The following is a 23,258-nucleotide window of genomic DNA, read 5'->3' on the forward strand; positions in this document are numbered from 1 at the left end:
CTTTAGCAACCAGTGTGAGCTGCAAGAACACTGTTAGAACTTATCTTCAACTATGAGACACAGAGATTCAATTGAAATATCAAAGCTGAAACACACAGAGGATGCCAAAGCACCTGGCCAAGTAATCATTGTTGGTCGAAAGGAGAAAAAGGGATACTTACAAATCCACATATTTAAAATTAGTTGACTAATTGTGAAGAAAAGGCTGCAAAATGTCTTACTACACAGTTCAGAGTCAACAGACATGCTGGCAGTTCTGTGATGCTCTTAGACACAGCTATTATTTAAGCACAATCCTAATGTCAGCATGCTAACATGCGCCGAGTGATGATGCTAACATGCCGATGTTTAGCAAGTATATTTCAAACTGTTCACCATCTTAGGATAGCATATTTGCTAATTAGCACTAACACACTGAGTAAAGTTTAAGCCAAAAGGAATGTCATTAGTTTGGTCATAAACCATTGATCTGGACGAATTATCGTGGCTCTAGACGGTAAGTGATAAATGTTTCAAATTTGATGGCAATCCATCCATGAGTTGTTCAGACATTTCGATTCAAAGCACTAACAACAAGAATGCTTGGAGAATCACTGAATACTTGTTGGGTAAAATTAGGGATGGGTCGATACCACTTTTTCATGTCAGAGTTTTTATTTTTAGGTCATATCGCCTGGCCCTACCTGAATCACTTACTGTATATGCATACCGATTAATTCATAGAACTCATTGAAACAGGGCTGAAATGCTCTATGCATGGTTTTTGTGCAAATGTTTTAACCACACAATCATAACAAGGAAATCCAGTCAACTTGTTTGCTCTGCTGTCTGTTTACACACGTTCCACATCATCATGAACCTGATGGTTAACAGGCTCTGTCAGCATTGTCCTGCCACAGCAGGGACTCTGACACCAGTATGTCACAGGCTGCTGTTCATCACAGCAGAGCAATGAATCTAGAGTAGCTGACTCCCCCTTCATGGTATCTAAGAGACTTGGATGCATCTTAGTTGGAGCAAAGCACAACAGAATGGCGCAAAACACATCTTCTTTGTTTGAACTCATGTTTCCAAGTCTCAAGTTTTAATTATCAAATGTGTTCCTTCCCAGTATTTAATGTCCTGGGACTATGTGAAAGTCTGAAGATGCATGGGGAGCTTCACATTCAGCTATGTTTAGAAATGCTTTTCAGAGTACAGCTTTGGCAAGCATAAACTGCTGACAAAGGCAGCAATCAACAATTTCCATCTGTGCCCAGCCCTGACAAAACCACACACAAAACTTGAAGAAAGGAGTATGTTAAACAGAAATGAAGAAGACACTGCTACTACTTCCAAAGACTGCAGGTTTTGATGATGATGGTATCACAGAAATTCAAGAGGAGGATTTACCTAATATCGTGAAAAGCTATTGCATCCATCATTATCTCCATTATGGTTTGCCAACATGGGAATCCCATAATCTAAATGCTATTGGAGAGGTTTGACCAACCCTAACAAGAATGCTTTGAGAATCACTGAATACTTGTTGGGTAAAAGATTCAGATATACAATTTCCCCTCTCAGATATCTCATCCAGTGATTTTGGCCAATATCGGACTGATACCTATACTGAATGTCAGATTGGCGCATCCCTAGGTAAAATAGACTGAATTCAAAGATACTGAATTTTGGGGGGGGGGAATAGCTTTTGGCAGATCAAATCCAAAAATGCTGGTATTGATAACCGTCATCTTAAGAACCTTTTCCTAGAAATTAGACTTGGTATCAAAAAGAAAACTTTGTCAAAAAAAAAACCAAGATGAGCAACAAGGTAAAAAAAAAAAACGTCCTCATTATCTACTCACCACCATGCCAATGGAACGTCGGGTGAAGTTTGGTAAACATTATCCAAAAACATTTCCAGAGCGTCACAGCAAAACCGTGTTGCAGCATTCTCCTAAACAACTGAAGTAAATAGGGACTTGCTCTGGAAGCCACGAGATCCCAAATTGGTTTGAAAAGATGTTATTTACACCCTTTTTTAAGATTCTTCACTGTAGCTGCGAAGCTAAAAGTTAGTGCACACCCCATTTGATGTGGGTGTATGAGCTTGACCAGGCCCCGAGGGAGAAAATAACATCTTTTTAAATACATTTGGGATCACTGGGCTTCAGTAGACTTGGATTATGCTAGACAAAAGAGCCATTTTATGTTTTTTATGTTGTTTTTTTTACATTTTGAAAGTGCCCAGCTGCTCCAGAAATATTTTGTAGACTACATAACTTCATCCAGCCTTTGATCAGCATGGGGGCGAGTAGATAATGACTGAATTTTCATATTTGGGTGAACTTTTCCTTTAAGTCTCAGGTTTTGCACACAATCAGAAAAGTACAGTACAGAATATCCATATTTAAAATTTTTTTGTTGTCATTTCTTAGTCGCATTATATTTTTTTTACGCACACATTATGCTCAATGAGTCAAATCTGCTCAACTTTAAAGGTGCAAAGTGCATCTCCTGGAGAAACAGGCCATGTAATCTTGTTTACATCTTAATTTCCAAAGAATTGCCAAATGAATAGAATGTTCCCGTTTCAAAGAGGGAACTGTACTGTATTTGAATCTGTTTAACCAGGTTGGCCCAGGGTAGGCCAATGCATCACTCTACCATCTGTTTCCCCTCCGACACCATGTTGCCAACTTCTTCTCAGTGGGTTACTCATGCCTAATGAGCCAAGTGGCTGTTGTTGCTTTTAAGCAAACATCCTCGACTGTTAACTGGTAGTTATACAAGTGAGGAGCGTTTCACAACAAAACATTACAGCTAATTCCTTGCATTAGCCTCCTTGTGAGAGGGAGCTCATGCAAGACTAAGCTGCAGATAAATGCTTCAAGTATTCCCCCTGCACTGTGACTGAGGAATGTAGAAAATGTGTAAATACTGTACAAAAGTCTTTACAGTGCAGCATCTGACAATGTTTATTTATTTCTTTTCCTGTTGTCTGGCTTTGTCTTTCTTCAAGCCCACCCACGCAATCTCACATCTCTGTCTTCTCCTTGGTGATTCAGTGTTACAGGGAGGGGGAAGTCACAAAGCATGCCAGACTGCCAACACCTTGGGTTTATTAGTGGGAGTGCAACAGGGGCCTGCTGTTTCCCCAAGGCTGCTGCAACTGCCCTTAAAGGGAAAGTCCAACTTCTGATTCACTTTTTGCAGTAAGATATGATCAATCTGTGAGGTTGAGCGCATGCCAGGTTTGTCTAACTGAGATTTAACATCATGACTTTCAAAGAAAACCTTTCCAAAACAGCAACTGCTAAGAAAGATGCAGAGATAAGTAAACAAAAAAATGAAACAGTATGCTAAGTAACTGATGAAATATATGATCATTTATAATAGTGAACAGAACAGAAAGTTTTGCAGGAAATGAAAGGAAGCAAAGTCAGTAAGTGAAAGAAGGTGAGAAAGACAGAGGTGGAAGGAGAGAAAAAAACCAACAGATGTGTCACCGAAATCAACAGCACTATATAGCACTCTTCTTAAACAATGAGTAACGTGTGCTTCATGTAAAAATACAGTTTGAATGAAAGTAGCAATATGATGAAAGATTTTGTGAGTCTGATTGATTTAGGATTAAGCAAACAAATAACTCCAATAGAAAGTCTACATAAAAATGTGGAGAAATGTCCATATACGAGTGTGAACATTTAATACTTATAATCGAATCACTGCTGTTACATATAAATTGTTAAATTTATGCTGGACAGAATTCCTCCAAAAACTCAGCAGGTACACTGTATTGTGGTCCAATGTTGCCAGAAAACAGCCACTTGCAGTGTGGCTATTTTATCAGGGTTATTTCATGTATTTATGTCTTAAATCATTTTTACCTAACATCATTGATATACCTTTCAAAATCAAGGAAGGACAAAATGGAGAACGGCCTAAAGCTTTAAGCTGTAGTGCCCTCGGAGGTAAAGTGTTATGAATGCCTGACTGATAACAAACTGCGGTTGAAATTCAGAGCAGTGTCATGTTACACCTTACACTGGGCCTGAAATGTGTTTGTGTTAAATTAATTGAGGCTCTTCTCTCCTGTTACTGACATTGTATCCTTCTCACAGGATATTTTTCTCATTGATCTGTTAGGGGAAGCAGTGGAGGCTGAGGCTGCTCTCCATGGAGCAACGGTGAAACCAAACCACATCAACACTTAATAATGAGGGCGACTTTGCACCTCATGAAGCCCTGGTGAGAGAGGTCTGTGATACCGAGGAAGAAAAGAAAATAACAGGAAACCAGGGTTTACAGCGGTTTCACTCACTTCTCAATTGTTTCCACTCTGACATTAATGGCGTGATAAAAAAGCCAGCCAGGTTAAAAGCTTTCATCAATTAAATGTTCCAATGATTGGTGGATGAATGATCACTCCATCTGTCATGTGCAGGGGAAAATCAGCTGCTGGGAGAAATCTGTCAAACACTGTCAGCAGCTCAACATTCAGTTGGTTGCCTCTGTCTCCTCTCATATAGACACAAACTAAAACCAAATGTTTGGCGCCAAGTCAGGGTGCCTCACCTCCACCCTCACATTTATATATTGGCTCATCATACTATATCTGTAGAACTTTTCTCTAATGAGCCAGCACCAAGTATTTTATAAAATGTAAAGGTGTAACTGAATTCTACATCAGGGCTGCACTAACTAGAAATTGTTAAATGTTATAGACTCTGACATTCTCCAAATTATAACATTTTTGCTGCATTTTTATTGCCGTTTTATTTTTTGTGTGATTCTTCTTTTTTCGTAAGGTGATATTTCAAAGTGATGCTTAAGTAATGATTTCAGTTCAAAATGATATAAAACACAGAAAGCCAGAGAACTCTCTTTCTCGTTGGAGAAGCTGCAACCAGAGAAGGATTCTCATTTTTCACTAGTTTACTTGAAAAATGGCTATAACAATTAATAGATTAACTAAATAGATGGGGATAATTTTGATTGATTGACTCATCAATTCAGCAGTATCCAAATATTAATTGATAAACAATCATTAAATTTGACAGTAAACTCTATTTTATTGTCCATTAGTGGCCCATGTGCATATGAAAAGCTCTCATTAACAGCCCTCTAATATTGAAAACAAGCAGCCATCTGCAGCAAAGAGTGAATTTATTTCCATTTCCTTCCATGTGATGACACATGATGGCAGAAAGGCAGAATGAAAGGAACAATACAGTGCAAAAATAGTCACTAAGATGATAAGGAAGTTGACAGGGCTAGTAATGTTCCAGTGGTCGTAACGTCTATAAAGATAATTGTGAGTACACTTAAAAACTATGCAGCAACATCTTCAAATTGTTACATTTGTCTGACCACCTGCAGCTCTAGAATTTTTTTCTGTTTTAATCCTAGTATGTGTCTGCCATTAAAATGCAACATTTATGAGTGATGTTGTGTTCTGAACAGGTCTATAAAATAAGTTTGTTTCAAGCCAGGCTTCTGTGTCAAAAGAAGCAAGTTTTACATAGATGACAACTCAGTCAGCCGTCACTCTTCATGTATTGACAATTTTTTCATGCAAAGGAGCTCATGGTAACTGGAACTCACTCACAAACTTACAGTCCGTTGTTAGCAGATAAGAGCATCTTCTCAAGACAGAATCACCATATTTCTTTGCCTGTAGATGGCGCACATTAGCAACATCTACATCTGCACTTGCTGATGCTGTTTCTGTTCTTGCCTGAAGGTAGCATAGGCAATTTCAGTTGAAAAACTAAGTTGCAGACTTACTGTCTGTAACTGCTGTTTCAGCTCCACAAGAAAACATATATGGGATGGCCTTGGTTTCTTGTAGGCCTGGGCAATATATCAATATTATTTTGTTATCGTGATATTGGACTATATTCTGTCTTACATTTAGCATATTGTTATGCCATTTTATGTCGTGTTGTGGTTTCCTGGTTGTAAAGGCGGCATTACAGTAACATGATGTCATTTTTTTTCAAGGTATTTGGTTTAAAAATACTGTGATGTTTGAAATTGTCACAAAATCCTAATATTTATAAAGTGCGATTGGGGTGTTTTGAAATATCCAGCTATATATTGCATCAACCTTTGCATCAATGACATAATCTGCATTTCCACCAAGCAGTCTAGTTCAGTCTATTACAAATTAGAACTTTTCTTTCTGCGTTTATATTGGCAGAAGTGGTGGATGGTACCAACAGAGCAACCCCATTACAGTCAATTTTTTCCATTTCTGTTTTCACCTGTCTGTTGAGGTTCCAGGAGAGCGGAGCCTCTACTAAAAGGTGCAGACCACTGATAAGTCAGAGACTCGGAGCAACAAAATGATTCTCCTGTCTGTGCTCTAATGTCCATTCCCCAAACGTTCCTGTTTTTGTTTTGTTTTTTTTTTAATTTAAAAAAAAAACACATATGGAGAAAGAGAACACGAAACATTTGCTGTCCTCTATTGTGTTAGCGTACTGAGTGTACTTGACAGTTGGGGAACCAGTGACTGCTGGTTCCCCAACTGCTGGAAAAGTGAATGTTAGCCCTGAAGCCCAGCTAACAACCCCACCAACAATTAAGAACACTGTCTGTGCTGAAAACACTAAACAGATCTATTTAGGGTTAGGTACAGGTTTCAAGGGTACTATAACAAAAGTGTTGATGGAAATGTGGCTTTCATGGCCACACTTTCATCTAGAAAAGGATGGAGATCGGTATTTGGAGTGGTTTTAGTGCCGTTGTCCTACTGTAGTTCAAAAGTAAACACATTAGATTGGAAGGAAACTTCCATTTGTGATTTTTAAAAATACTTACTGTCACAGGAAAATTCTGGTTAAAGTAAAAGTAGCTTCCATCCAAAACATCAACTTTAGCACTAACTTTTGAATCAAACAGAAGACACCACAGTGGCCATTCCTGTGCGGTCCTGGTCTCCAACTGTCATTCTCTTACTGACAAATGATCCAGCCTTTATTAAGTTTCCAATCAGATCTGTGATCTGACACATTCCTGCAGGATCCATCAGCAGGACCGTGACCATTACTCTGTCTACAACCTCTGCCCCTCAGGCTCGGTCGTAAATCACATGCTATGAACAAACCCAATCAACCTCCAGCTAGATTCTATGACAGGGAGAAGAGATGTCTCTCTCCAGGCCATGCAGACTCATTCCAGTCAGAGTGAAGTTATGAAGCAGCATGTGCCAACTAATCCAATCGTGTGTCTTTCTGCTTCTAATACATGGCTACTGGTCCTCTGCATTTGGGCACTATCTGCAGGGATTACAGGGAATATAAACTAGGGATGGGAGAAACCACGGTCGGCCTCCTCCCCCATTATGTGCGCAAACCTTGAGTCAACCTTCAGTTCCTGGGAGATTTCATCTGCTTACGCACCTGTCACACTGTTTATGACCTGCAGGGAGCTGGTCCGTGTGTGCAGAGGAGATGGTGCGCAATTAAAGCTGAGGCAATCCGACATTTCTTCTTGAGACAGGAAAAACCCAGCCCCCTGGCAAGAGTCATGTCCTTTAATGTTTGTTTAATCACTGTGCCTGTTGCAACGGAAAAATATTAGTCTAATGTCAATTCCAATTGTATTAAACTCAAGCTCTGGACCAAATTAATGAGGTGTTCAGAATGCAATGCTATGCCTCTTACCCTTTTTCCACATAAATGCCCACACAGAGATCCATGAAACCACATGTGGATGGGAAGTCTCCACAATTGAATAACACAGGGAGTGGTTGTCTTATTGAGACTTGCTAACAGCTTTAGATTACCTTGCGCAGAGACATCAGGACATTACACAAACGCCCTTGCTAAATGTTATTATATAGCAGGCTGCAAATGGCTGAACATGACTTATACTGTGATATTGCATCACAGGCCGTTCCATTATAAATGAAGCAGTGGGATCCTGAGCTTGGTTTTTGCAAATGCTGGCCTTTCAACTATTGGCTGCATAGTTTCAATCCTGCCTCTGACAAGAGCCTCTCAGTTGTGCCAGGGTGATTATGCAAAACTAGCACACGAACAACTGAATGTATCACAGGGGCAGCAGAAACAGGCTGCTGACGTTAGGGTTTCAAACTTGCAAAAGACAACTGCACACAAACTTAAAAAGCTTTACCAAATCAAGAACATAGAGGGGCACCCCGGTAGCTCAGTTGGTAGAGCATGGGCCCCATGTACAGGCCTCAACTTTGTTAGTATTACTGCATACCCATTTAACTTACTCTTGGGAAAAAGCTGAAAACTAGCTAAAGCCTACAAAGACTGTTACCACCAAGATGGTGGAAGGAAGGACGATAAAATAACCCGGGAATTCCACTGGTTGCATGTGTGTTGTGTAATGGCTCTGCTACAATTTTTGCTCGGTGCTCCGTCGTCCAGCAACCCCTACCAGCTGCATTTTGAGTGCTGGACAGCTGGAGTTGGGTGACCAAAAAGTTATAGCGATAATTACAGAATCACATGGGACTGCAGTTATACGTATGTGTTATAAACACAACAACAAACAGACAAAAGGTTAGTGTTACGAACAGAAGGATTAGAAGAAGTGCTTGGATTTGTCCCTTTTTTGAGATTTTTGTGCTGGCGTCAACACGGAGTATTTTATTCCGAAAATTAACCAGATGTTATGTTATTGTTACGTTGTCTGACTTCCTGTCTGCCCTGTGCTGAATTTGGCTTAATTAATGCGCCCTGCTCCAGCATCTGGCAGAAATAGAAGCCTTGCGTATCTGCTACAGGTGGGTCCGGACTGCCGGAGGTGCAATGGAGTATATACGCAACGCAGCGGAGCCAGTGGAAGTACATACATATACTGTAGACTAGAGTGAAACCTATTGGCTCAGCTGCCCTGGCAGATCGGAGATGGACCAAACAAGGATCTGGTGAAATTTAGGGGTAACAACTTTTCTTTTTTAATCAACTTCAAGAGTTTATGCACTAGATGCTAGGAATAGAGCCATTTCGGCCTATCTGATTATTGTGGTCAATACTCAGCTAATTTTAAAATGCACTACTTTGGCTCTGATACAGCTCCCTCTCTCTGTCCATAGTCTTTATCATCTCATCTTTACATACCACACACTTTACAATTTTTGTCTGCCAAATATCAAGACCAACTGACCCAGACTGAAGTAGACATGGTCCAGCTTGATTGTCACGCCCAACTCACATTTATAAATCGGCTCATTGTGTGTCCCAGTCTTTCCAATATGAACAGAATATCAAAACATCATGTATAAGAAACATCAAATCTGTCACTTTCTATATACTAATAAAAAGAAAGAGCAAGAATTGGGTTGGGACAAAAGTTAAATGAATGAATTCTTGTTTATGAAGGTGCACATAAAGGTCTCTGTTGATCTACACAGAGAAGGGTGCTGTAGGTAACTGTAGGTCACAGAGGCCCAGGGATCAGCTGATGCACACACCTCCCAAAACTCAATAACGCACTGTGGGGCCCAGCACATCAAACAAGTTGACTGGTTGATCTTACTTCCTGTCAGGAGACAGGTTTGAAACTGGAATTGAGCATGCTGATGTTATACTTAAAATTCATGCAGGTATAGAGGGGAACAGACACGAGAACATCTCTAAATTACAACTATGCATATTTGTTAATGTGTAGACAGAGAAGCATGGTCCAGGCTTGAAAAAAATCAGCTTACTGTGATCCATGGGAATGCTTTAATCCAGCTATTACCTTGATCTGGTTATAAAGGTTTGCCACCAGCTGTGGATATATTTGTGGTGGTTGACCCTGCAAGGCATTAAGCATCAACACAGCAAAGAATTCACAAACTAGCTAATGATTTTACACATGAATGTACCATTCAGGCAAACTTTTTCTATCTGCAACATTTTACAGTGTAAAAATAAACCCATCAGTGCTCTGTGGACGACAAACTTAGAAACGGTGTCATGTTTATATAATTACCTCAGGCCTAGTTTAGCATTTCTGTGCTGCAATATCTTAGATCAACATATACATGATACCAATATATCTGCAAATAGCTAAATTCAGCCGATGTGTTATATTGGCACAAATAGGTCAACATATACGTCGATAATGATATATCTGTAATAGGCCAATATCCGATTTATTGGTCTGGCTCTAATGGGCACTGTATGATGTGTATTTGTAAATGTAGTAATCATACTACATAATGAAGCAGCTAGACTTAACAATTATCAGACAAATAATAATAATAATAACTAGGGATTTCAATCATCCAGAACATTCTAAAGACATGGTTTTCCAACTTTTTGTGCATAAGGCACATCAAAGGGCAAGCCAAAATCTCGAGTCACACCTGTATTGATATCTGTACCTCTATAACATGTTATCTAATCACTCTGTACACATTTATTTTTGGTTCCCTGTAAGGTTTTAAAGGATTTTGTAGGATACAGAATTGGCCTCCGTACTAGGAAATACTAAGGACTGATATAGTAAATTAAAAACTTGTTAACTAATTTTAGTAATGTATGATTACAACAATCAAATCCCATGGCATACCTGGACATGTCTCATGGTACACCATTTGGGAACCACTGTTCTTAAGTCACAATCTCAACATTAACACATCATCAACGTCACCTCTTACATACTTTTGTGTCCACACTAGGAGAGAACCAAATGCTTTTAGGCTTTTACTGTCGCCATGGTAATCAATGTCCAAATTCGTATTCCAAGGAAAGAGACGTAGCATTGGCTCTACCTAAAACGACTGATATAGAGCAGGAAATGGAGCTCCTTAATGACATTAAAAACGTCTCAAAACCCAACAGGGGGACATTTCCGCTCACATGCACAAATGCCTTCCCACTAACATGAGCTGTTACAATTTGAGCTCAACCATCATTTGCTCATCAAGTTGACTTTTGAGAGTTTGGAGGCAGGGACAGTGGCTAATGTCTCTCCTCCTGGCCTCCTTTCTCATTAGTCTCATAATTACGACACTAGTGAGGTGTATAGGTAAATAATACATAAATAAATAAATACACATAAATTTGATAGCTCACAAGGTCTGAAAAGTCACCAGATCTCAACTCCACTGAATACCTACGGGAGATATTTGATCAGCACACTTCACCACCACCATCACCAAAACACCAAATGAGGCTATATCTTTTAGAAGAATGCAATTCATCCCTCCAGAAGAGTGCCATAGAATAGCAGTGAAGCTGTTCTGAATGATGAAACAAGACCTTCCTAAGATACTGTATGTTGGTTTGTCCTTTAATTTGTCATCCATTTGTTGATCAATACTGATGGCAGACCAGTGAATGTGACAGCCCAGTAGACTGAAGCATTTCTGCTCCATTTCTTTTTGACCTTACAAGGTTGCAACCATCCAGCTTCCTCTATCATGAACTGGGTAAACTGGGGCTCACGTCAGATCATATCTTACTAGAGTACACATGCGGCTCAAGCTGGAAGTAGTCATGCGTCAAACCACAGTCCTGCCTGCTACAGCATTCCTGCCTGCATGTATCTGAATATGCTAGTGGCTTCGAACATTTAGCACTATCAATTTCACTATCCCCTGTTAAAGCAATGCAACACTCAGGTAAATCAACTTCACATTCACAGGGCAGCTAACAAAGCTGCAGATGTATACTCGCCAGCACAATGCAGGGGTTATAAACAGTGAATGGCACATCACTAATCAGTAAAGTGACTGGCTGAGAAACACGGGGGAGTAAATCTGCAAGTGACAAGACAGTGTGTGTGTGTGTGTGTGTGTGTGTGTGTGTGTGTGTGTGTGTGCGCTGGTTGGGGGAGTAAACTAGTATGAATTTTTACAATTTGAAAGGCAGTGAGGAACAATCTGGGCTGTCAGTGTAGGAGTGTTGCTCTGGAGACGGTCTTTATTTTGGTTATTCCAGGACACATAGATAATAGATAATAATGTTTTAGCCTACAGTACTTCCAACAAATCCTACGTTATTCACTGCTGATTATCTTTGAATCATGCAAAACCATGTTCTTCCAGTGGTCCAGGGAGGCAGAGATTCATTCAAGAGTCATTTTAACATGCCGATCAACTTTCTTGGACATGAAACTGGTTTGACATAGGTAATCCATCACATTGAACATCATTTGTTTGTGCTAGTGATAAGATGTAGTAAGATGTTATCATTGTGTAGTAACGCAGTAGTAAAAGAAAACTGTTTTACATAAGGGTGCTACATTATAGAGCTCGACCGATATCAGCCGACATTGGCCTATCACAAATATCTCGGTAACGCTGTATATTTTGCCCGATATGCGCAGCTATTGAAACTTATCTAAGCTTTGGGTAATTCATAATTATTTAATTCCCAGTGTTGTTCATGTGTTTCAATGTTTTACTTCACCTTTCACAGGAGATTAGCCTGCTTAACATTTCAGGCGAAATTACTGAGCCATAATTGATTAGTGTATTAAAAGAAAGTTACATGATTAAAATACTGATGACCTATTAACCTTTTATGTCTTTATAAAGGTAATGGAAAACAATTGCTGGTGACAGGCTCACAGACAGCGTATTGCTTTACTGTTCATTATTAATTGTATCATCAGATTTATTTTGAAATTCGAAGACACCCCAAACTTTCTGCCTTTCTTACATGCAGTTATACTACATCTACACTGCAAGACACACAATGCTCGGTCGATTCATTTCACACTGAGATGCAGCAAGTCACTGGGAAAACCAGACCAGTGTGTGGTCATCAAACTTGTTGGCTCAGAGCTCATACTGTTCCTGAACACTTCACATTAACAGCCATGTCTTCTTCTTCCCCATCAATGTGGATTATACAGTAATGCTGCTATCACAGTGCACAAACATTGCAAACACTTTGAAAGCATAAAAAAACATGTAACATCAGCCGTAGACTTTGTAGCCACAGACAGCTGCGTAGGCACAATTGAAGGCTCTGTCCTCACTCACAATCAGTCAACAAACTATGATCCATCAATCAAGTGTTTCACAATGAAAACAAGCTGTGCGGGAGACCTACTGATGTCTCCGGTCCACCAGCACTACTATTCTTGGAGGTTTGACGAATGTGGGCGCCCACATCAGTAAGTCCTTGAGCAGCAGGCACTCTTTGGAGGAACGTCATAAATATGGGCACTGCTCTGCAGTGGAAACCCTGGCTGGGCTCAGCGGTCAGCCAGCTGCTTGACTGAATGTAATAATTGTGATGCAGCAGTGGGTGTTCTATTCAGACAAGGAAATGAGAGTATAAGTGAGCTTGAGTCCAACGGATCCAGCTCTGCAGCTGTGGAGGCCAACCCACTGAGAGGAGCCAGCACTGTGAAATACCCCGAATTCAACTGGACTTGAGTCTTTTTCCCCTCAGACCACCTGCAAACAGCAGATGTGCTCCTGGCTACCAAGACACTGGTAGTCTATGCCCTTCGTGGGTCACTGGAAGCTGTTTTTGTCCATTTTAGGCCTGCAGGCTACAATTATTGTAATTATTGTTATTTTTTTAATCCACTAAAGTATTTTCTACATTTTCTTTCCAGTCTGACATCTTCAGTAGTATGAATATGAAACATCAGTGGTGATGATCGTTTCACTCAGCAGCCTGGGAAACAGCAGTGGTAACAGTACTGTCTGAATACTAGAGAAAGTTCAATGTAAATATTCAGTTTTTGCACCAACTTGAATCAACAGGATACAGAGCAAGATTTGTAAGGCATCTGACAAAATCTGGCAAAGAAAATAACTATGTTTTCTAAGTGTGGAACACGTCACCACTATATTCTCATTTTACTTGATGGTGCAGGCTGCTCTGCATGAGCTTAACCAATGTGATTAAGTTAGGCAAGACAATTTTTCCAACCCTTGCTGCACTCACAAGCCAAAACACTTAACATATGTAACCCCAACACATTCCATTATCCGTTATTGTTTTACGCAACCTCAAACCAAACTCTATTAAAAAATACTGCAATTAAATGATGTCAGCGAAGATGCATAGTTTATACAAAGTCAATGTAAGGTTCCGTCAGTATTGTGGTCTTCTGCTTAATTCGGCATACGTATCTACAACAATATGTCAACATATGTACATCTAATGCGAACTTTAGATTTCGTTCAAAGTGCTCGCTACCGCACCCTGCACTGCCTATTTTGGATAGAAAAGGCAGTAAGAATAGCGCCGAGGACATGTTTTAAGTTGAACAGAATTGAAAGACGTACTGCCTGGTGGCCCAGTCGTGTGCCGAGTGGAAGAGTTGCCTCTCAAGATTCGTAAAATGTCTTCGGTGGTCTTCAAGGTGTGTAACCTTCTGCGTTTGTTGATAATCAAGCAGATTTGTGATACAGATCACCTGCGGGCGGCACATAACGGCGCTATCTGTCACCATACATCCCCGGCTAAATGTGTTTATTTGACATAGGCTCAGTTCGTATGTGATTATATCAGCAGAGAGCATTTCGCAGTCTTGGTAGCTAACATGCCCAACACTGTCAATTATGTAACCGCACTGAAAAGGAAAGAGTAGCTATGTTAAGGCTAAGAAAATGACGTATTACGGTTATTCAAAAGCCCCTGCCAAAAATGTGCGTTTAATTGTCGCAGCTCCTGGGCTAAAAGGAAGGAAAGGAGAGGGACATTACAACACCACCACAGCCTCAGAAAACCTACCTAATGCTGCGGATACGGCGCAGGAGACTCGGGTTCGTCGGTCAGAGAACCTCCAATGAATCCAGCGTCAATGTCCGGACAGTCGTGCCGGCCTCCGGAGTCACTTTCCGGGCATTTTCTGTGGACATAGACCGTGTCAGTCGCACGGTGTCCAGGCTTGTTGCGCTGGTAGACTAGAGGTGAGATCAACCAGACTGCTACAACTGGACTGCTCTACTGGTGTTGAAAGACGAGCTGTGATTAGTCTATAATTTAGAGGGGGGTTGTGTGTCAGAGCCGCTGATTGGTCTATGCGGCGTAGGGCGGAACTACAGTAGATTTAAAAGCACAGAACATTTAGAAAGACTTACTTCAGATTGAGCAGTATTCTATTGAACCTAAAGGTGCACTGTGTAGTTTTGGGGAATACATTTTAAGAGAAGAGAAAAATGAAAGAAAAACATCAGTTATGATTGATTTTCATGACTGAATAAGCAGAACACCATTTCACTGTTATACTTTGTTGATATTTGCGGGGCCCTTCTAAGTAGACACCTCCCTAGTTTCAAACAGACGACTTGTTTCTAATGGAAATATATCAAATACATCTTTTTTGTGTTATTATCTTATTTCTATTGTAAATATGAACTTTCCCTTCAAATTTGTTTTCCAAATCTAGTGCACCTTTCATCAATCACTTTGTATATATTCATTTTATTTTTTGAATATACCAGAAATTATCCAAATGAAAAACAAAGTAGGACTCAAAGTCCCTGCGTCTACAACCATCTGACACAAAGAAAAGCTACTGTTTTTTTGAGCCACGTGTCAGATGATATTATTTCTTGCTTTAACCAGTAAACATGTTTCCACACTGTGTCCTTTTTACACTCTGAGGTTGCTGTACATGGTTTCTAAATAGTTCTGATGATTAATCTATAGAATTTGTTTCTGGATTTTCCAATTGACTCTCAATTACAATAAATATTTTTGTATTTTTGGCATTATATTTTGCATTTGGTTTGCATTTACTGCACTGGATGGCTGGAGCCACGTGATGCAAATAGAATCATTTAAGTTTGCATGTCTGAGGTTAGCCTAAGCTGATGCTCCCTACCTGAATACCATAACCACAAAACTCATATGAACTTGATAAGCTTAAGTAGTTTAATGACAATTTGTATTTGTAGCATTGTAGTGCAACGCTTGTAGATGGCGAGTTGCACACGAGAGACCATATAAAAATCTAAGTGTAAGGAATTATTGCATATAAACTATCTATATAAATTAATAAAACTCTTACAATCATGACTGTGTTAAGCTGCTATGGGGCCCTGGGCAAAAAATGACCTGCTGGGCCCAAAATAACTCACCTACACCTCCAACTTTGCTGCTTTATTCAGTGTTCTCCAACATCCAATACAGATGATCACATTTCAGAAAATACAAGATAGCAGAGAAAAAAATCAGAGTCAAGCACTATCAGGAGAGATTTTCATGTTCTTAAAATCTGAATTAATACTGACACTGAAATGTATGCAGCAAATCTTTGATAACTAAATGAAAAACGGACTCATGACTATACTGTACTGTATAGCATATTAACGGCTCTCTCTGAAGGAACTGTGCCTTTTCATTGGCTACATGAGTTGATGTCTCTTTTAATTCATATTCGTAGGTAAAGCGGCTGCTGTGTCCCATGGAGGAGAGCCTTGCAACAAGCAGCAACATGTCTGCCTTAAGGTCAGAGAAAGACTAAGGCAGCGGGACTAAAAGCACATCAGGTCCAGAGGGTAAGGGAAGGCAGATCAAGCCTCTCACCAAGATGATGATTGCATTTCTTGTTTCATAAATATTTCTCTTGGCATTTGGAAGCTTTGAAGGCAGTGACAAAGAAAAGATGGGCAGTGATCAATGATGCCATTATAGTGGATGCTCTGGTTTCAGTCACAGTGAACGGTCAGCAGAGACCAGCACTCAGCATCTCCAGCAGAGTTCAAAAGTGTATGTTCACTGATATGAGCAGACACAGAAGAGTGAGAACAAATATTAGGGTTCATACAATGTGGAGTTTTTGAAGGCTGATATTTTCATTATGAAAAAAAAAATGTATTTCTCCAAAATGACAAGAACTTTGTCTTGTCCTCCAAACTAATGCACCATAGCATTTTTATCATTATGGGACACCACATCTTTAGTTCCCTCACATTGTTGGATTTACAACAATTTCTATGTATAAATAATGCAAACATTGTTAACCAAGAGATTAGTGCAATAAAACAAAAAGGAACAGCTATGATCAAGTGGGAGCCTCCATCATATCAGATGACTGGACATCTGATATATATTTAAATATTTAAAATATATTGATTAATCCAGACCAAGTATCTGGGCAGTCCATGGACAGTTGACACCTTTAGGCCACTAAATAAGATGCTCAGTGTCATACAGTGTTGATTGCAACAACGCTGAGTGGTTTGATTTAATGATATGGTTTAACCAACACTCATATTTCCCACGAGACTCATTTACAGCAGAGTAGTAACAATGCACAGTGTGGAAATGAGAGATGACTGCAGGCCTTTGAGATGTGGGCAGTAACCCGGACCATCTCACTACCACTGACTTCTTCTTGTGATTCTGAGGGTCAGGATTCCCCTCATTCAAGGTGGTATAACTCATCATCCATTGAAGGCCTATAGAGGTAGATGAGGGCAAAAATAGCTTCTGCCACAATGCACTCCCTGTAGACTTTTACTCATGGGTCTGCTGGAGTGTGAGAACGGATGGGAGTCATGAAAAAAATGGGAGGAAATGTGTGGTGTCCAACAATGCCCATCTCCTCTGGGAGGAGGTGCAAAGGTCAAGGTGTTGAGGTAAGAAATCACTTATAGAACAGTAAAATAAATTGACCTCAGAGTTTGTAGTTTGGCCTGAACTGAATGTAAGAGCACTGTATAGTGCAGGGGTCAGCAACCATTACTATCAAAAGAGCCATTTTTGGCCCCGTCCCTCACAAAAAAAATCTGTCTGGAGCCGCAAAACACATTTATGTCTTAAAATGAAGGTAACGCATCCTAGAAAGTCTAAATTAGCCTATCAAAATTATCAAAAGGCCTAAATGAGCATTCACTTATATTTTCACATCGTGTGGCAACTCTACTTACAGTATAAGGTACATGAACTTTGCATTTCCATTTCAATAATGCCATGTTTTGGTGCATTTATGAAATAAAAGAACTAGCCTACAATAAATAAAAATACAGTAGCAATACAGAACTGATGCAGACCTACTAGTCCTCCCTGTGTTTGTGAAAATGTACAAAATAAAAAGTAGCCTCATTTGTAATAAATAAAACACATAGCAGAAGACTAGATTTAAAAACAGTAAAAATAAAAAAAAATACAAATAAAAAACAGTACATTTAAAATTCTAATTTAGTCCATTTCAGTGTGAGTTAATCCTTCTTTTTTATCCTAAGCCACATACAGCGATCAACCCTCGGGCTTGAGCATAAAACACAATGATATTAACTCAGGATCATTCAATTAATCACAGCTTGATAGAACAGATACAATTCTGTGTGTAGGCTGCGCATTTTTACTGTCAGAGAATGTAAGAATCGCTGTAGGCCTAAAACAGTGATGATGATAAAAAAAAAAAACATTATTCATTTCTATGTAAAATGTCAAAGCCACAAGGAGCCACTGCAGAGGGGCAAAAGAGCTGCATATGGCTCCAGACCTGCAGGTTGCAGAGTATTAGTTTGTTATTTCACACTCTTGAAGAGCAACATCAAATGTTTAGCTCCGACACATCAGTCTACTTACGATATCATCGGGTTGATAACATAGCAAGATGAGTTGCTACATTCATCAATGCTCTTTTTAACCTTGAAGGAAGATCAATTTGTGTTTTCTAGAAAGAATGCAGCCTTGATTGACAGAACAATTCACTGGCCTCGCCCTGACTGGTGTCTGTGTCAGTGTTTGCTGTTTTGCAGTCCAGATTTCTCTTGGCACAGATATCCCAACAAAGAGCAATCAACGCTGCTCTCTTCTAAATGAAAGAAAGATGTGTCTGTCTTTCTTTGTAACGCTGTGATTAAATGAAGTTTACATCAGCCGGCGAGAACTGTTCTATCCCTCCACACTTTTATCCACTCATCAAAGACAAAAGCCATAAAAAACACTGGATCCCAATTCTGATTTATTTCAGTTGCACCACCACAACAACAACATGACCATGACGAGCCTTGCTGATTAGAACCAGTAAATCAAAGATGCAAGTGCAATTCTTCAATAATGAAAGCACATACTCTGTAAAGCCTAAGTTTTCTTGGACTTTAAAATGAGAGTTAAGAGTTAAGTGCCACTTCAACACTCCTGTAACAATGTTTTACTTCATGAGGAGTACTTGTCAATCTGCATTGTGTTGTGTAAATGGATATCATCATAGGTCAACACAAAGTCTTTTTTCTTTCCATCTGTAACAGATCAGGATCTCAATGATCATGTTCCTATTTATTTCTTTCAGATGGCAGGCTCATCTGTTTTTAAAGTCATGGCTTGCAAAATCATCGATCAAAATCATTGTGTCATCCACTTCTTCTTGCTCTACATATTGAAATGTTAGCAAAATAATAGTCTAAATCATCCATCATGAAGCAACTTGCTAATTTCTGAAGAGTCATATGACAACAAAGAATGCTCATTGTTGTTGCAGATAGTTAAAATGTTGCTGACTGGCCGAGCAACATAAACTTTACCGAAATGATGAAGTTAACTGGCAGTGACATCCAACTGGGCAGTGGTGACCTGAAAGCATCCAGCCACAGTAACTGTCCCACAACACACATCATCACACAGATGTATGTATATAATAAAAATATATATACATATACAGTATATTACATATATACATGTATAAAAAATGGACTTGGACCGCCCTAAACACACTAGCGCCTTGCGCTTTAGACTATGCGCTTTAGACTGTCTAAATAGGGCCCTAAGAGTCTATATAGCTATGCTAGGCTTTACTTATTAAAAGCCACCATCAGCATGTTAAAATGCTCTCAATAATAATGCAATAATAATATAGCTGAGGCTGACGGGGATGCCATTAGTTTTACAGGTATTTAGTAAAAAACAAAAGGGATCATAAAAGTGATTACAATTCATCTTGAGGCGGACATGTTGTAGCAATGCATTCAAAAGTAGACATTTCATTAAAAATCACAAATGTGAACCATTCTTTTACATTCATAAATATTCTTTGCTTTCATTTTGTGCTTCAAAGAACCATTAAAATTGAACTAATGTAAACACTGAATAATTATGAGACAGCAATAGTAATAGATGACAGATGAGAGATAAAGTAGTCGGATGTTGGTCTATGAAGGATTTGTGCTTCTTTGGTGTTTCAGTATGAAATGTGAAACACTGTACAAATACAAAGTATTGCAAGTTAGAAGTTTTGCCAGTATCAATTATTTCAGCAGCTTTAGCATAGGTCACATTGACATTTTTACCACTGGAGAAACGTTAGGTAAGCTTGGCTAAATGTATTTTAAAGGTGCTACGTGTAAGAAGAATTGATTTTTGAGTCTCATTCCCAACTCGTTAAATAATGGCGCTTTCGGATTGTAGGATGGGTTGACCACCATCCCAAAGCGTCATTATTTGACGAGTTTGGAATGAGAATCAACAATCAACTTACTTTCAGAAAGCATCTTTAGACAAAGCAGCATCAGTGGACTTGAATACCTCGGTGGTAATTCGTACATACCATTTTAATCTTTGCTTCCAATGCCACAATGCAAAAAATATTCCATTACAAATAAAAGTTCTGCATTTAACACCCTGCTTAAGTACAAATAGATGCAAAAGTTTCAAAAGTAAGCCCTTGTGACAGATATAATGAAGAATATCATCAATACTGATTCATCAATATATTTGTTAGAGCTGGTTGGGTTGGGCCCATCTAAAGGGTCACACAAAAAAAATCTGAGGAGTTGTGAGATAATGAAAGGGAGAAAAATACAAAAATAAAAATCTGTTTTTCAGTTTTTATAATGTTCTTGAATCTTTGCCTTTTTTGTGAAATATAGTAAAGTTTTAGATTTTTTTAAGAGGTCACAAGTCAAAAAAGGTGGAAGCAAGTGGTTTCATCTTGAACACTGTGTTGTATCTTATAAATTCATATGTGTTTTTTTAATCTGAGAGGTAAAAAAAAATAACCAAAGCTGTCAAATAAATGTTGTGCAGTTAAAAGTACAATATTTTCCTCTGAACTGTAGTGGAGAAGAAGTCGAAGTAGATTGAAATGGGAAAAAATGATGTACAGCTACCTCAAAATTGTACTTAAGTACAGTAGCTGAGTAAATGTACTTAGTTGCATTCCAACACTGCTAATATGCAACTTTAGAAACCAGTGAAGATGTCAAAGACTTTGGGGAGTGTCACCACTGAGCGTGCACTGTATGGATTACTAGAACTCCTGCAGAAAAACCCGAAGATGAGGTTGGACAGTGGGAGAGGCTCCCACATGGACAAAACCTTTGATCCTGTGATCCCTCTGGTATCAGTGCTGTCATCTGTCTCCATGTGCCTTCCTGGCAGGATGTGGCTCAGACCCTGCACAGAGCCACTTGAACCAGAGTTTCAGCACCAGTGTCATTTAAAACGAACAGTCAATCTAAATGTTACTATTGCATTATAGTGTCTAGAGGAGCTTCACTGTTCCTCATCATCTGATTCCCCCCGTGTGTGGAACTCTACTGAGGGGATGAACACACTTCTCTCAAGTATATTCTCTCATGTAGTGTTTTGATGAGTATTAGAGAGAGTTCACACCTATTATGTAGCTCCCTCATCATTGGAATAAGACCCCTCCAATGAAGCAGCATGGTGCTAACTCAGAGAAATGAGGTCATGAAGTTGAACGTAGCTCAAATTTTGCAGCACCACAGCACTATGTTATCAGCCTTGGCCAATCAAATAAGTGCACGCACACGTTCCTGGATGATTATTTTGTGTTACATCAGGGGGTTGGTCATGATGAAAAATAAAACGATTGTCTTGAGTTAAAAAATCCTGTCATATGTCTTTATAATCTGCTGCACAGTTTAGTTTCTAAGCCTTCAGAGTCGTGGATCTGTTACTCAAATCAACTTACTGTGTTGAATGACAAATAAATGACTTTGTTACCTTGATCTGCATTTGTTATGTTTCTCCTCTCATTAACTCAGGATTTTTCTCAAGCTCTTAAAACTCTTAATACCTGAGTTTTTTTTGGGCCTGGGATTATATTACACTCAGTCTACTTTATTCATTTCATTCAAACTATGCACTCAGCTCCCTGATAGTACTCAAATGTAAGGTTAACAACAATGTTGTGGTGTCATAATGACAAAACTGCGAAAAAGTATAGTTGATTCTCTCTAATATTTTTAAAGAGGCAGTAGAGACCTAAGGTGCAGTATGTAAGAGTGTAACATGATGTCAGGTTTAGTGCAGAGTAGTGTTTTCTTTGATACTGACTGGCTCTGTTGACAGCAGCTCAGGAAATGACGATGTACCTGTGGCTACTTATCATGAGGAATATGGTTTGTTCCATGTATTAATGGCCCTAGTAGAAATTAGGAGTGATGAAGGAACCCCAATACAGTTACCTGAACTACCTCGATCTTGCTGCTATAAAGGTAGTTCTCCTGGCCAAATATCCAACTCGGTGAGCCAGAAGATCTCACCATGGACTGGAAACAGGAAAGAGATGACACAACTTCCGAAGCTGCAGAAAGCTCTATAACTCTTTGGCTTGTCCAGAAACAGAACTGCTTCAGCTCAGGAAATCCCACAAAAACGCAGAAGATGTCACATTTATCCATCCAGGCTCAACTGCAGAACAGTGGAGTTGTTTAAGTTGTGCACACAACCCTGTTGCACTGCCCATAAGCAAGACAGTGTGATTACTGTTCTGATTCATTTGGGATAGTTAGGCGCCAGGCTTTATCTACTTCCTGTCATGCCAAACTGATGCCATGTTCCCATATTGGTTTCACTTATCCTGGAAATTGTTGGAAAAGTTCCTGAGTTACTGATATATTTTGCTGGCTGTGTTACTATCTTACCCCTATTCTCATGCACATTAAAAGGCAAAGCCCTAAGATTTGATTCATTTGGCATGAATGAAATGGAGGCAAGAGAGGAGAGAAAGAAAGAAAGTCCATGTACAGTCTGAGCTGCTTGACCAAAGTTGTCTAAAGTTGTGCCTCTTTTCTTCAGAGCCCCTGAGGTTTTTCTGTCCCAATTAGCAGCGGTGCATCTGTGCTGATTAGTCAACAGCTTTTCAACTCGTGCCAGCAAAGGAAGCCAAATAATGGGAGAAGGAACTCTTGGCCTAGATTTCCCAACTATTCAGTGTCTAACAAGGTGAAGTGGCATGCATTAAATACAAAGAGGAACGCAGTCTGTGTCGCCAAGCTGGTTGGCCTCCAAGGGACGGTGGAGGAAGACAAAGAGATGAAATCTGCACTACTTCCACTACTTTCCAGCTCGGAGACAAAAAGGCTGAATTTAATACCAGGTGGGATCAGCTTGGGCCATTAGAAGGTGGTT

General features: G+C 39.5%; 1 protein-coding gene across 2 annotated transcripts in view; it reads right to left on the reverse strand.

The window, feature by feature from the left end:
- tpst1 (tyrosylprotein sulfotransferase 1) overlaps positions 1-14,868 on the reverse strand; it is a 45,050-nt gene extending 30,182 nt beyond the window's left edge. For both annotated transcript variants that reach the window (XM_084350121.1, XM_084350120.1), the window contains exon 1: positions 14,661-14,868. The gene's annotated coding sequence lies outside the window, so the exon portion shown is untranslated. The remainder of the gene's footprint in view (positions 1-14,660) is intronic.
- Between the last annotated feature and the right edge of the window lie 8,390 nt (positions 14,869-23,258).

The sequence above is a fragment of the Pagrus pagrus genome, assembly GCF_965226575.1.
Source record: "Pagrus pagrus genome assembly, chromosome: 4".
NCBI lineage: Eukaryota > Metazoa > Chordata > Actinopteri > Spariformes > Sparidae > Pagrus > Pagrus pagrus.